General features: G+C 47.8%; 1 pseudogene; it reads left to right on the top strand.

Moving 5' to 3' along the window:
- Positions 1–11,419: 11,419 nt before the first annotated feature.
- Positions 11,420–13,156, top strand: LOC132214925 (large ribosomal subunit protein uL22-like; annotated as a pseudogene).
- The last annotated feature ends 212 nt before the right edge of the window (positions 13,157–13,368 follow it).

Genomic DNA, 13,368 nt, shown 5'->3' on the forward strand with positions numbered 1-13,368 from the left:
CCGTGCAGGAGAAGGGTCTGGTCCCCTGGATGTGGAATGCTTCCCTGAGCTGGAGATGCTGCTTCTCTCTCTCAAGAGGAGTTCACTTTCAATTTCACTGTTCATTTCTGCTTTGCTCCTAAACTCCAGGAGAATTAGAAGGAAACTCGAGCAAAATTATGTCTGCCATTTATATCCCATTATAGTTGATATAGACACTAGTGGCCCGGTGCATGGATTTGTGCATATTGAAACTAATTAGAAGAAATATTTTTAATATCACTATTTGCCCTTTCTCTATAATAAAAGTGTCAGATATGAAAGAAAATTAGTAAAATGTATATAAAATATATAAATTTATTGATAAATAATAACATGACATAACAACAAAAACATGATATAAAAACAACAAAAACATGATATACAAATAACATTGATAAAAACAATGACTGATAAATTGATTCAACTTATTCTAATCTCTCCCTGTATACCACATTAAGAGTAAAAACACTTGCAGAGTGCTTGACTAGTGATTTCCATTGTGATGAAGTATTTACAACTTTAATTTTAACGTCAAATGCTCTTCGAACTCGAGAGAAAGCAACATATAACTGACCATGTCCGAAAACAGGTTCAGGTAGGAATATTCCTACACTGTCTAGAGTTAGCCCTTGTGATTTATTAACAGTCATTGCAAATACTGGCATCATGGGAAACTGTCTTCGAATTAATTTAAATGGGAGGCCAGTGTCAGATGGCCTCCCAAATCAATTCTTAGAATCAGAACAACCTCTCCCTCTGCAGATCCTGTTAATACTTCAGCTTTGATAATGTTAGGTCACAATCTCTAGATAATAAATCTAGTACCTCTCTGACCGGTTTGGCTCAGTGGATAGAGCGTCGGCCTGCGGACTGAAGGGTCCCGGGTTCAATTCTGGTTAAGGGCATGTACCGTGGTTGCAGGCACATCCCCAGTGGGAAGTGTGCAGGAGGCAGCTGGTCGATGTTTCTCTCTCCTCGATGTTTCTAGCTCTCTGTCCCTCTCCCTTCCTCTCTGTAGAAAATCAATAAAATATATTTTAAAAATAAATAAATCTAGTACCATAACCAAGACCCCATTTACTATTAAGTTTTTTCAGTAGTGTGATGATTGCACCTACTTTCAATTTTAATATATGATACGGCATTCACAAAGGAGTAATACTATTAAGAAATAAGATGGGGCCCTAACCGGTTTGGCTCAGTGGATAGAGCATCGGTCTGCGGACTCAAGGGTCCCAGGTTTGATTCTGGTCAAGGGCATGTACCTTGGTTGTGGGCACACCCCCAGTAGGGAGTGTGCAGGAGGCAACTGATCAATGTTTCTCTCTCATCAATGTTTCCACTCTATCCCTCTCCCTTCCGCTCTGTAAAAAATCAATATTTTTTTTAAAAAGAAATTCGATGGGAAAATTTTCATTTTGGGCATCAACCATTGAATCGATGGAGTCATCACTCAAATAGGTGTGAAAATCTCCATTGAGTATATCCAAAATTTCTTCATTTAATTTATGAACATGCTCATTTTTTGGACAAAGAATTGCACATTTAGATGATATACTATTTCCAAAGGTAGCTTCAATAACAGATCCATTACAAATCATTTCATGGGGGATTTCAATATCTATTCTGAGCTTTATATGTATCACGCATGCAAGAGTCAACGTTTATTTTTAAATTGTCAGTGCATGTCATATGTACAGGCCAGTCAGTTGGTCGGTCAGATGGACAGTCAGTCACTTAGCCTTTTATATATATACTAGAGGCCCGGTGCACAAAAATTTGTGCACTCGGGGGGGAGGGGGGCGTCCCTCAGCCCAGCCTGTGCCCTCTCGAAGTCTGGGACCCCTTGGGAGATAACGACCTGCTGGCTTAGGCCCGCTCCCGGGTGGCAGAGGGCAGGCCCAATCCCTAGGTGCAGCCCCTGGTCGGGCTCAGAGCAGGGCCGATTGGGGAGTTGGGGCGCTGCCCCCTGTCATGCACAGAGCAGGGCAGATCGGTAGGTTGCGATGCCACCCTCAGTCACGCTCAGGGTAGGGCCGATTGGGGGGTTGGGGCACCGCCCCCTGTCACACTCAAGGCAGGGTCGATGGGGAGGTTGCGGCGCCACCCCCGTCACGCACAGAGCAGGGTCAATCAGGGGGTTGAGGCGCTGCCCCCTGTCACGCACAGAGCAGGGCCCATCAGGGGGGTTGGGGCTCCGTACCCTGTCATGCACAGAGCAGGGCCCATCAGGGGGTTGGGGAGCTCCCCCCTATCACGCACAGAGTAGGGCCCATCAGGAGGTTGAGGAGCTCCCCCGTCACTCACAGAGTAGGGCCGATAGGGGAGTTGTGACACCGTCCCCTGTCACACACAGAGCAGGGCGGATCAGCGGGTTGGGGCGCCAACCTCTATCACCCACAGAGCGGGGCCAATCAGGGGGTTGGGGCGCCACCACTGTCACACTCAGGGCAGGGCCGATGGGGAGGTTATGGCTCTACCCCGTCACACACAGAGCAGGGCCCGTGGGGGGGGGGGGGTTGGGGTGCCGCACCCTGTCACACACAGAGCAGGGCCGATCAGGGGGTTTGGGCGCTGCCCCCTGTCACGCTGATCCCAGTGCCAGGAGGCCTCTCGGCTCCGCTGATCCCGGTGCTGGGAGGCATATTACCCTTTTACTATATAGCATAGAGGCCTGGTGCATGGGTGGGGGCCGGCTGGTTTGCCCTGAAGGGTGTCCTCGATCAGGGTGGGGGTCCCCACTGGGGTGCCTGGCCAGCCTGGGTGAGGGGCTGAGGGCTGTTTTCAGGCTGTCGGGTGACTGAAGCTCCCAACCACTCCTTTTTTTCTTTTTTTTATTCTGGGCCAGCTTTAGCTGTGGCTCCAGCTCTGCGGCCTCTGCTGCTGGGAAAGCGGAAACCCTCGGGCCCAGACTTGTTTGTGTTCTACAATCGAAACTCTGTATCAAATCCAGCTCTGAGATCCCGGCTCTCTGAAAGCAGGTTTCTGGAGTTTTTTTAGCTTCTATATGTTACTATGTTTCAAACTGCCTGCTCAGAGGCCTGCAGTGGCAGGCAGGGAACGTTGGAGTCCACCGTCACTGAAGCAAGCAAGCCTCATGTTCAGTTTAAGCTGCCTGGCTACCGGTCGCCATCTTGGCTGTCAGTTAATTTGCATATCTCGCTGATTAGCCAACGGGAAGGGTAGTGGTCGTACGCCAATTACCATGTTTCTCTTTTATTAGTGTAGACTAGAGGCCCGGTGCACAAAAATTTGTGCACGGGGGGGGGGGGGGGAGTCCCTCAGCCTGGCCTGTGCCCTCTCGCAGTCTGGGACCCCTCGGGGGATGACCACCTCCTGGCTTAGGCCTGTTCCCTGGGGGATTGGGCCTAAGCTGGCAATCAGACATCCCTCTGGAAGCCTGGGAGCCCTCGGGGGATGTCCACTTGCCAGCGGGGAGCAGACCTAAGCTGCAGTCGGACATCCTTAGCGCTGCTGAGGAGGCGGGAGAGGCTCCCACCACCACTGCTGTACTGGCAGCCGTCAGCCTGGCTTGTGGCTGAGCAGAGCTCCCCCTATGGGAGCACACTGACCACCAGGGGGCAGCTCCTGAATTGAGCGTCTGCCCCCTGGTGGTCAGTGTGTGTCATAGTGACCAGTCATTCCCAGTTGTTCTGCTGTTAGGGTCCGTTTGCATATTACCTTTTTATTATATAGGATAGAGGCCTGGTGCATGGGTGGGGGCCGGCTGGTTTGCCCTGAAGGGTGTCCCGGATCAGGGTGGGGGTCCTGCTGGGGTGCCTGGCAAGCCTGGGTAAGGGGCTGATGGGTGTTTTCAGGCTGGTCACACCCCCTTCAGGGTGGGGGCCCCCACTGAGGTGCCTGGCCAGCCTGGGTGAGGGGCTGATGGCTGTTTGCAGGCTGGTCAAGTGCCCCCCAGTGGGGACCCTCACCCCATGGAGGTTTGGCCAGCCTGGGTGAGGGGCTGATGGCTGTTTTCAGGCTGGCCACACCCCCTATAGGGTGGGGGTCCCCACTGGGGTGCCTGGCCAGCCTGGGTGAGGAGCTGAGGGCCGTTTTCAGGCTGGCCAAGTCCCCCGTCGACAGAAGCTCCCAGCCTCTCCTTTTTTTCTTTTTCTTTTTTTTATTCTGGGATTTATTTACCTTCTATAATTGAAACTTTGTAACCTTCAGTAGAGCTCATAGCTGGCCAGGGTGGATCGGGAAGTTTGGCTTCCTCCATTGCCAGGGGCAACTCAAGCCTCCTGCTTGCTCCAGCTCCATGGCTGCTGGCCGCCATCTTGGTTGGGTTAATTTGCATATAGTCGCTCTGATTGGCTGGTGGGCATGGCTTAAGGCATAGCAAAGGTACGGTCAATTTGCATGTTTGTCTTTTATTAGTGTAGACTAGTGGTCCAGTGCATGAATTCATGCACCTGAAAGGAACTGTGGGCCACGAGGCTTCAGAGGGCACAGAGGTGGGTCTCGGCCCATCCTCCACACCGCCGCCTGGCCTCTCCTGCCACAGGCCCCGGTCCACACTCTGCCGGCAACCCTGCTCCCCTGCCACTGCTCCCATGCACTGACGGCACCAGCCTTGCTCACACCCGCTAATGGCGCAGAGAGATTGGGGCTGGTGCCAGCAACAGGTGCAAGTGGTGGCTGCTGCCCCAACTGCCCCTCAGGAGCAGGGGTAGGTGGAGAAGCCCTCAGGGGAGATCAGGGCTGCCAGCTACCACTCGCACCCGCTGATGGCACCAAGCAATCAGGACCAGCACTGGGGAATCAGAACCAGCGTCGGGTGCCAGCAGTGGGTGCAAGCTGCAGGTGCGAGCGCCAAGTGGGACCACAGAGCACAAGAACAAAGAATTTTCAGTAACCACCAGAGGCTCGTCCTGATGACAACGATCGGCGCCCCGCCTTGGTTTGGCACCCCTGCTCACCTGCTCCACCATCCCACCACATCCGACACGCACCATGTTCCGCACATGCCCCCTGGTGGTCAGCGCACATCATAGCGACCGGTTGTTCAGTTGTTCTGGTTATTCTGCTGTTTGGTCTATTTGCATATTAGCCTTTTATTATATAGGACTACTGGCCTGGTGCACAAAATGTGTGCACATTAAAAAGGAATTAGAGGAAATATTTTAATATTGCTATCTGTCCTTTCTCTATAATAGAAGTGTCAGAGATGAAACAAAATTAGTAAAATGTATATAAAAATGTCCATCCTATCAGAGTCTGGGGCATGCCATGGGACCCAGAGTCAAGTCCCCACCCACTCGCACGTGCTTTGAAATCACAGGAGACCCAAACCAGGTCAGACCCACCTCCGTCAAGCCCCTCTGGGCAGGGGGCACAGCCTCAGGTCCCCCGGCCCGGCGCCAGGTGGGGGGGGGCACAGTCTCAGGTCCCCCATCAAGCCCCACCAGGCAGGGGGTGCATCCTCAGGTCCCCCAGCACAGCCTCAGGTGCCCTGGCCTGGTGCTGGGGTAGGGGGCATGGCCTGGAGTCCCCCGGCCTGGTGCTGGGACAGAGGGTGTGGCCTGAGTTCCCACATCAGGCCCCGCCAGGCGGGCGGTGCAGCCTCAGGTCCCCTGTCAAGCCCTGCCAGGCAGGGGGCACAGCCTCAGGTCCCCTGACCCGGCACTGGGGCAAGGGGCACGGCCTGAGGTTCCCCCATCAAGCCTGGCCAGGCGGGGGGGTGTGGCCTGAGGTCTCCCATCAAGCCCCACCAAGCAGGGGGCACGGCCTGAGGTCCCTTGCCCCAGCCAGGTGCCACATAGCCTCAGGTCCCTGCTGATTGGTAGGTAGGTGACTGCGTCCTGTCCCGACCAATCTGCATATTATCCTATTATTAGATATTTTATCTATGTTATCTCAAGGCAAGGATGTTTCTATTATCTCCATGTTACTGGCAAGGAAACTGAAGTCTCAGAGTGGTGGTATAACTTGCCCCAAATCTCACAGTATGGATCAGAACTGTAAAGTGAATTATTCCCTACTAATGATACAACCATAATGCCATAAGAACTGTAACGAGAAAAAAAGAGAAAAAACTTTAACAAGGCTGATGATGTCTTACTTCCAAATTCCAACTGGTCACAGATCATTTGAGCCTTTTTCAAATGTCACTTATTAAGGATTCATCTATCGCCTCTTTGCAAGCTACCCTGCCTTACGGAAATTTTGATTATTTTATTGGAATTCTCATGCCTGGCCAAAATCTCCCATGTTCTCTGTTCTACCCATTCTCTGAGAAGCCATTTTTATGTGCTTGCCTTTCTGCTTGCTTCTTTTTCTCCAGCTGGGACATCAGCCTCCATATCTAATCTGTGTTTGCTCTTCTGAGTCTCCAAACGTATCTCTTTATTACCCCTGAAGCCTCCCCTGTTTACATATCTCAGCTTCAGAGCCCTCCTTGAGTGCTGCCTCACTGTCACAGGGTCTTTCCTTGGTGTCTACATCAGACATTCAAGCCACCATACATGTGATTCTCCTATGCAGCCTGATCGCTTCACTATATGACAAGAACATCACCTGAGCTCCTTCTTTGGAACTGTTTTCAGAAATCTGTGGAACCTTATTTTTACAACCTTAGTAAACTACTGGTTCAAGATGGTGGATAAAGCACAGGCAACAGCCTTTATTTGTCACCCCAAAATCTCCAGAATAGATAGAAAAGATATTTTTAAAATCCCCAACTGATCTATAAACCAAGAATGGACGTCCTCCTTGGGCCAGAAATCCTGGAAGTATAAAAACTTGCTGGGACTAACCTGATAAAGGAAACAAATCAAAGTACATATAGGCAAGAAGAGCATCCCTACAAAGACAGAACCCCGGAAAGCTGCATACCTGAAGAACATGGATTAATAAGGGCAGGAGAGAACCAAGGCAACAGCAGATTTGGGGAACTGGCTTCAGGAGTTCCTGTACATCTTTCCCCTTACCAAGCAGCAGCTAACTTGGGGCTCCGCCCAAAGAAGCCACTGGCAGAGAGAGCTGGAGCTGGAGATTCAGTGTACACCCAAGCCCAGAAGCCCAACTGCTAAGATATTCTGATAAGTGAGGGTATGTTCCCTTCCTCACTCTTCCTGGAAGAGATTGAAGTATAACCTGTAGCAAAATATCCTGCCTCTTCTCATCCCCCTCCAAAAGGTGAGTAAACAGAAGCAGCCAGCTAACTAAGGAAATTCCAGCCACAAAAGTGAGCAAATAAGTAAGACCAAACATTTGTTTAATGCCAACACCACCAAAGGGAGTCACAAACTATAAGCAAACGGAAGAGTTTGTACCTGAGGAAAGAGATGTGCTGATCCATCAAAACCGGACTGGAGCATATGCTGAATTAATAGCCTCAGAGATAGCAGCAGTTGTTGCATCCATAGAAAAAAAAGAACAGATAATAGACATTAATATTTTTGACATAAAACTCATTGGAAGGACTGAAAAACTAAATAACAGTTGAAGAGCTGGGAGATTCAATCAAGAAATTATATCAGAATGCAGCACAATAAGATAGATGGGAAATATGGAAAACAGGTAAGAAACATAAAGGATGGACCCATAAGACCCAACATTTGTCTAATATTGTAATAAAACTAGTGAGCATGGAGGGGAGGCAATATTTAAACAAAGATTAGCCAAGAATATCCTAGAACTGAAGAGGACTGCCTGAATTTTCAGAGTATAAAAGTCACACCCAGTGTGACCAATTCTTTCATCCACAGACTTGATTTGGGAAGTAGCAAATGGTCATTTGAAGCCAATGTGGCAGAAAATATGGATGATCAAACTCAGTTCTTATTGACAATGAGATGTAAGGTAAATATGATATAAATTTAAAATATTTTTGCAAGGCTCAAATTAGTTCTGAAGATACCTGCCTCTATCTACTATTAGTACCTACATAGGCAGTTTAGCTAACAGAATTTTCTATTTTCTCTCTTTTTTTAATTGTTTTATTGCTTAAAGTATTACAAAGAGTATTACATATGTCTCCTTTTTTCCCCCCGCCCTTGACAATCCCCTGGCCTTCCCTACCCCCAGTGTCTTATGTCCATTGGTTATGCTTATATGCATGCATACAAGTCCTTCGGTTGATCTCTTACTCCCCTCTCTCCTGCCCCCCAACCCTTAAAATTTCCTCTAGTTTCCTTGTATGGGAGGACATGTATGCTATTTTCCTAGCATAGAAATACACGATCAAACTAAAAGCCAGAGACCAATGCCTCTCCCATATCTTCCCTCAGACTCCCAACCCTACTTACAGTTCCACCAGTAGATAGTAATATTTCCCAGCATGAAATCAGCTTCTTGAGTCTCATTACTCTCAGCTGCCTATTCATTCCTCCTTACTCATTCTGACCTCCAAGCATTTATAAAGTCCCTCCTCTACTCACCATAAAAATCCCAACCACATTTCAAAGCCCAGGTCAAGTCCCACCTTTCACACAAAGCCTTGTTTGGCCACATCTCAATGCTAATATTTCTTTGGATTTGTCAACAGTATCATGCTTATTAGTGTGGTTTTTTCTTCTATTAGACTACAGGCTCTCATAGAGCTAAGAGTGCTAAACATTTCTTTTGTGCCCCAAAGAACTGCTCCAGGCACCTACTAAAATAAAAATATCCCAGTGAGGGCAGAACAAGTTGAAGTATTAGCCCCAGAGACTATTTTGGTGAAGCAATTGCCTCTGTCTGGGAAGAAGAAAGTGGGTAGATAGGAAATGTGGGGAAATGATATAGAAAAAGAACCGGGGGTGAGGAGGGGCACTCAAGGCTAATGTCAACTGTTCCACAATTCTGTTCAGGCCACCTCAGCATCTCACATGATAAAGGGTCATAGAACGACTAACCTCCAGGCCACCAACAGACCACCTTATTCCTCAGAGTACCCAGGAGAGGTAAAGTGACCTAACCAAAAGCACACAGTCTACAGTGGCCCCTGAGGACACTGCTACAGTCCAAAGACTGCTTCTTCCAGCGACTTCTAGGACTGCCCCTTACCTATGCTCTTGTTGTATTGAACTCTATGTGCTAGCTCCTCCCATAAGGCCCCAATATGCTTTAACTCATTTCTTACTCACAGTTACCAGGTCAAGAAACACTATTATGGCCCTGACCAGTGTGGTTCAGTTGGTTGGGGGTTGTCCCCTATACCAAGAGGTTGCTTGTTCAATTCCCAGTCAGGACACATACCTAGGTTGCAGGCTCGAACCACCGTAGGGAATGTGCAAGAGGCAGCCCCTTGATGTTCTGCTCTCACATAGATCTTTCTCTTTCTCTCCCTCTCCCTTCCTCTCTCTCTGTAAATCAATAATATAACAAAACACTACTATGTTCCCCATTTTTCTGATGAAGAAATTGAAGTAGAGCTGTAGCAATGCATGCACGGGGAGAGATGCAGAAGCCCCTTTGAGTTTCCCATCAGTCCTCTTCCCATTCTCCCTCAGCCTGCAATGCCTTTCCCTTAACTTGATACCTTGTAAAATAATGCTTCTCCTTCTAGGACGGCTCATTATGTTAACAAACAGGAACCAGGCTGGAAGCAGGTCTGTCTCCGGCTGGCTGGTAGTGTGAGGGTTCTAGACTTCGTGCAGGAAAGATTTCATGGCATGACTTCAGGTGATGTTGAGAGTATGTCTATTAAAGCTTGGGACAGTAAAACAGGAAGGCCTAGGATAGAAGCAATGGGAGAGGGACTAGGCAGGGCTGCTTTGGCTCTAGAAATGTCATAGGAAATAAATGAGCCTAGGTGGCCCTTCTCTGGCTCACTGGAAAGACAGAGAAAAGGGGACTTTGGGGAAAAGTTCAGGGGGTTAACCTGGGATAAGCGGCTGCTGCCCATTACTCCCCTTCTTGCAAGTCTGATGGGGACCCTTAGAATTGAGGAGGTGCATGCCTAAGAGGGAAGAAAGGTGTGGGTGTGCTCATGGGTGGGATACATGTCCTGGGTCTTTTGTCTTAAAGGTTGGGAGTTTAGGGGCTTTGTGCGGATGTGCCAAAATGAGATTTATTCCCTTAACTTCACCTGTCACTGGGTGTGGTTGGCACAAATGGCACGAACTAGATTTCTGCTATCTCCCTGAGTAGGGTGATTTAAGCTACTTAGCCTCAGGTTGAGGAGAAGTGTAAACCATTTGCTCTTAAGTGTCCCTGGTTTAGGGAAGACAGGATTTTGTGATTTGTTATATGGCTGCAAACTGCTTGGCCCTTTAACTATCTGCCTCAGTTTCCCTAACCCACTTGTCCTGGCTTACTGGCCTGTCTCAAGCCATACCCAACTTTCCCAGGATGATAATTTTCTCCTCTCTTCCCATGGTTGTTTTATGCCTCTACAACCTCATTCGGTTCATTGCTAAATTGCTAGAGCCTGAAATAGTGGTTAGGGCATTGAAGATACTCATTTTGGGAGTGAACACAGAGGTCTGCACATGTATACTCTCAATGAGATGGGACTCTCCATGGCAGAAGCCCAGAGATCCAATGAGCCTTAATGCCCACTGAGGGCTAAAGTGTGGCCATGGAGAGTGTCAGTGTAAGGTAGGCCACAGATGGGACTTCAGGTTATCAGACATGATCCTTACTCTCCCCTTAAATCTTTCTCCTTGGTTCCATTGGCTGCATAATCTATCACCTTATTAAATCTTCACCCATATTCAGGGTCCAGGTGAAATGTAAAATGCCCAAAGAAAATTCCATTCACTTATAAAATGGACACCATAGTTCACTGGTCACTGAAGGTGGTTTTGATATAGAAAGAGCCTCTGGGGCATTGGGAATCTGATCTGGAAGATAAAGAAAGGAACTTAACCCAAATTGTTCATTTAAAGTGGGTGGGTGGGTCTTAGGGGGATCCAGAACCCAGAATTATATTCAAAGCACTGCACTTGATTTCTGAGTGTATCTCTCCAGGGTGCTGTTCCATGGCTTTCTTTAGATTCTCAGAATGGGTCCAAGGCTCAAAAGCAGTGGTTCTCAACCTTCCTAATGCCACGACCCTTTAATACAGTTCCTCATTTTGTGGTGACCCCCAACCATAAAATTATTTTCGTTGCTACTTCATAACTATAATTTTGCTACTGTTATGAATCATAATGTAAATATCTGATATGCAGGATGTATTTTCATTGTTACAAATTGAACATAATTAAAGCATAGTGATTAATCCCAAAAACAATATGAAATTATATATGTGTTTACCGATGGTCTTAGGCGACCCATGTGAAAGGGTCGTTCGACCCTCAAAGGGGTCGCAACCCACAGGTTGAGAACCGCTGCTCTAGAGAGAATGAGAAGAACTTGAGAAAATGGACAAAGTTGGCCATTTGCACCCTGGGTTCCCTGCTATCCCAGGTTAGCTCTGGGACTGGGGCCCAAAGGCACTGGGTATAGAAAGAGACAATGAACGAAGATGAAGCAGGGCAAAAGTACTGGGGAGTTTCTGGAGGAGAAGATAAGATAAAGGGTAAAAATGTTGGACATCAGACACAGAGCTAGAAGAGCTCATATGGCCCAGCCCCCTTGTTTTATAGATAAAGGAGGTCCAGAGAGGTTAAATAAGCCTAGCACTTGGGGTCAGCCATTGGCTGCCTTGCCAGAGACTGGCCTTGCTCTAGGCCATCTCTGTGGCCTCACAGCTTGTTCATTAAACAACAGATAAGCTCACCAGAAAAGGGCAGAAATGCTGCTCTTATCTGACTGTTTGGGTGGTGGATAGGGGCTGCTGCATTGCTGAAAGCTGGCAGTTGGAATCACAGAATAAGGAAACATTCCTCTTGGATTATGTGAATGCGTCATTCTTTAATGACCTCAGCCCTAAAAAAAAAAAAAAACAAAAAACTTAACCTGCTAACCCTGTTCATTTGCCAACATTTACTGAGCATTTACAGGTTCCAGGCACTCATGGTAGCCTTCATAGGGGCTACAGATCAACGAGATGTCTTTGCCACGGAGGAATTTATGGTGTGGTACTAATGAAGACATCCCATTGCAGAGGCAGCTGAGTGTTTTCCCTATAGGACTGGTTTGTTACAGCCCTTACAAAATGAAAGTGAGCCGAAAACAAGGCCTCTTGGGATCTCAGCATGATAATATCTTGGACACCAAGGCTCAGGAATGACTCTGGATCTTACCACAAGAAAGAGGTTTAGTGGCCTCTCTGGCTGGTGGCATCAGGGATGCCCTAAGCAGCCCCACTTGGGGACCTGTCATTGTTTCCAGTGTCACAGGGTCATATCATTCCATGTGCCACAGAAACCATAAGCCGGAGAAACGACAGCAAGCAGCACTGGTACATAACTCTGAAACTTTCACTTTAATCCATACCTCAGTGTCCTGAGGTAGAATTCACTTGTCAGCCAGGGCTCAAGGAGGCTTTGGAAGTGAATGAGGTCACATGGCTGGCTGGTTAGCCACAAGCTGAGACTTGAACTCAGGCCCCTGGCCCCAAATCCTGCTCCTGTGACACTGTCACTTCTGCATTTTCCCTCAGGTTAAAAGCCAAAATTGGACTGAAAAATTCTTCTGTCTTATCTGTTTCACAATGAGACAACACATTAGGTCTTGCAAAACTGAACTGAAAGTGAAGGGGTGGGAGCTCTTCCTGAAAGTATTCAGAAGTGACCTCTGAAAATAGTTCACTATTCACTTGACCCAGAAAACCCCACAAAATCATACAAATCAAGAGGTTCAAATCTTCATGTTCACTTTAAGAACACTTGCGAAAATTCCCAGGACATCAAGGGTATACATATCCAAAAAGCCAAGTATCTGAAGGATGTCACTCTATAGAAGCAATGTGTACCATTCTGTCATTACAATGGTGGAGTTGGTAGGTGTGCCCAGGCCAAATAGTGGGGCTGGACACAGGGTTGGCGGAAAAAGAGTACTGAATTTTTGCTGCACGTGCTTAAAAATGCAGAGAGCAATGCTGACTTAAGGGGTTAGATGTTGATTCTCTGGTCATTGAGCACATCCAGCTGATCAAAGCTCCCAAGATTCAGCATAGAACTTTACAGAGCATGGGTGGGTTAATCCACCCATGAGCTCTCTCTGCCACACTGAGATGATTGTTACTGAAAAAGAGCAGATTGTCCCTAAACCAGAAGAGGAGTTGCACAGAAGAAAAAGATATCCCAGAAAATACTAAAGAAACAAAAACTTATAGGCCAGGAGTAAATTCAACATAAAATACCAAAATAAAAAAAGTGAAGGGTGGGAAATCTCTTAGAGAAATGACTTGCTACAGGAATGATACCCGGCCTTGCCCTTTCTGCCTCCTCGACAAGACAGGCTCAGGGTGGGTGTCATGCAGCCCCTACACAACAGCATCTGAGGGCCCCCTGGTAGAACTCTGGTCCC

This window comes from Myotis daubentonii, chromosome 1 (assembly GCF_963259705.1).
Source record: "Myotis daubentonii chromosome 1, mMyoDau2.1, whole genome shotgun sequence".
Lineage (NCBI taxonomy): Eukaryota > Metazoa > Chordata > Mammalia > Chiroptera > Vespertilionidae > Myotis > Myotis daubentonii.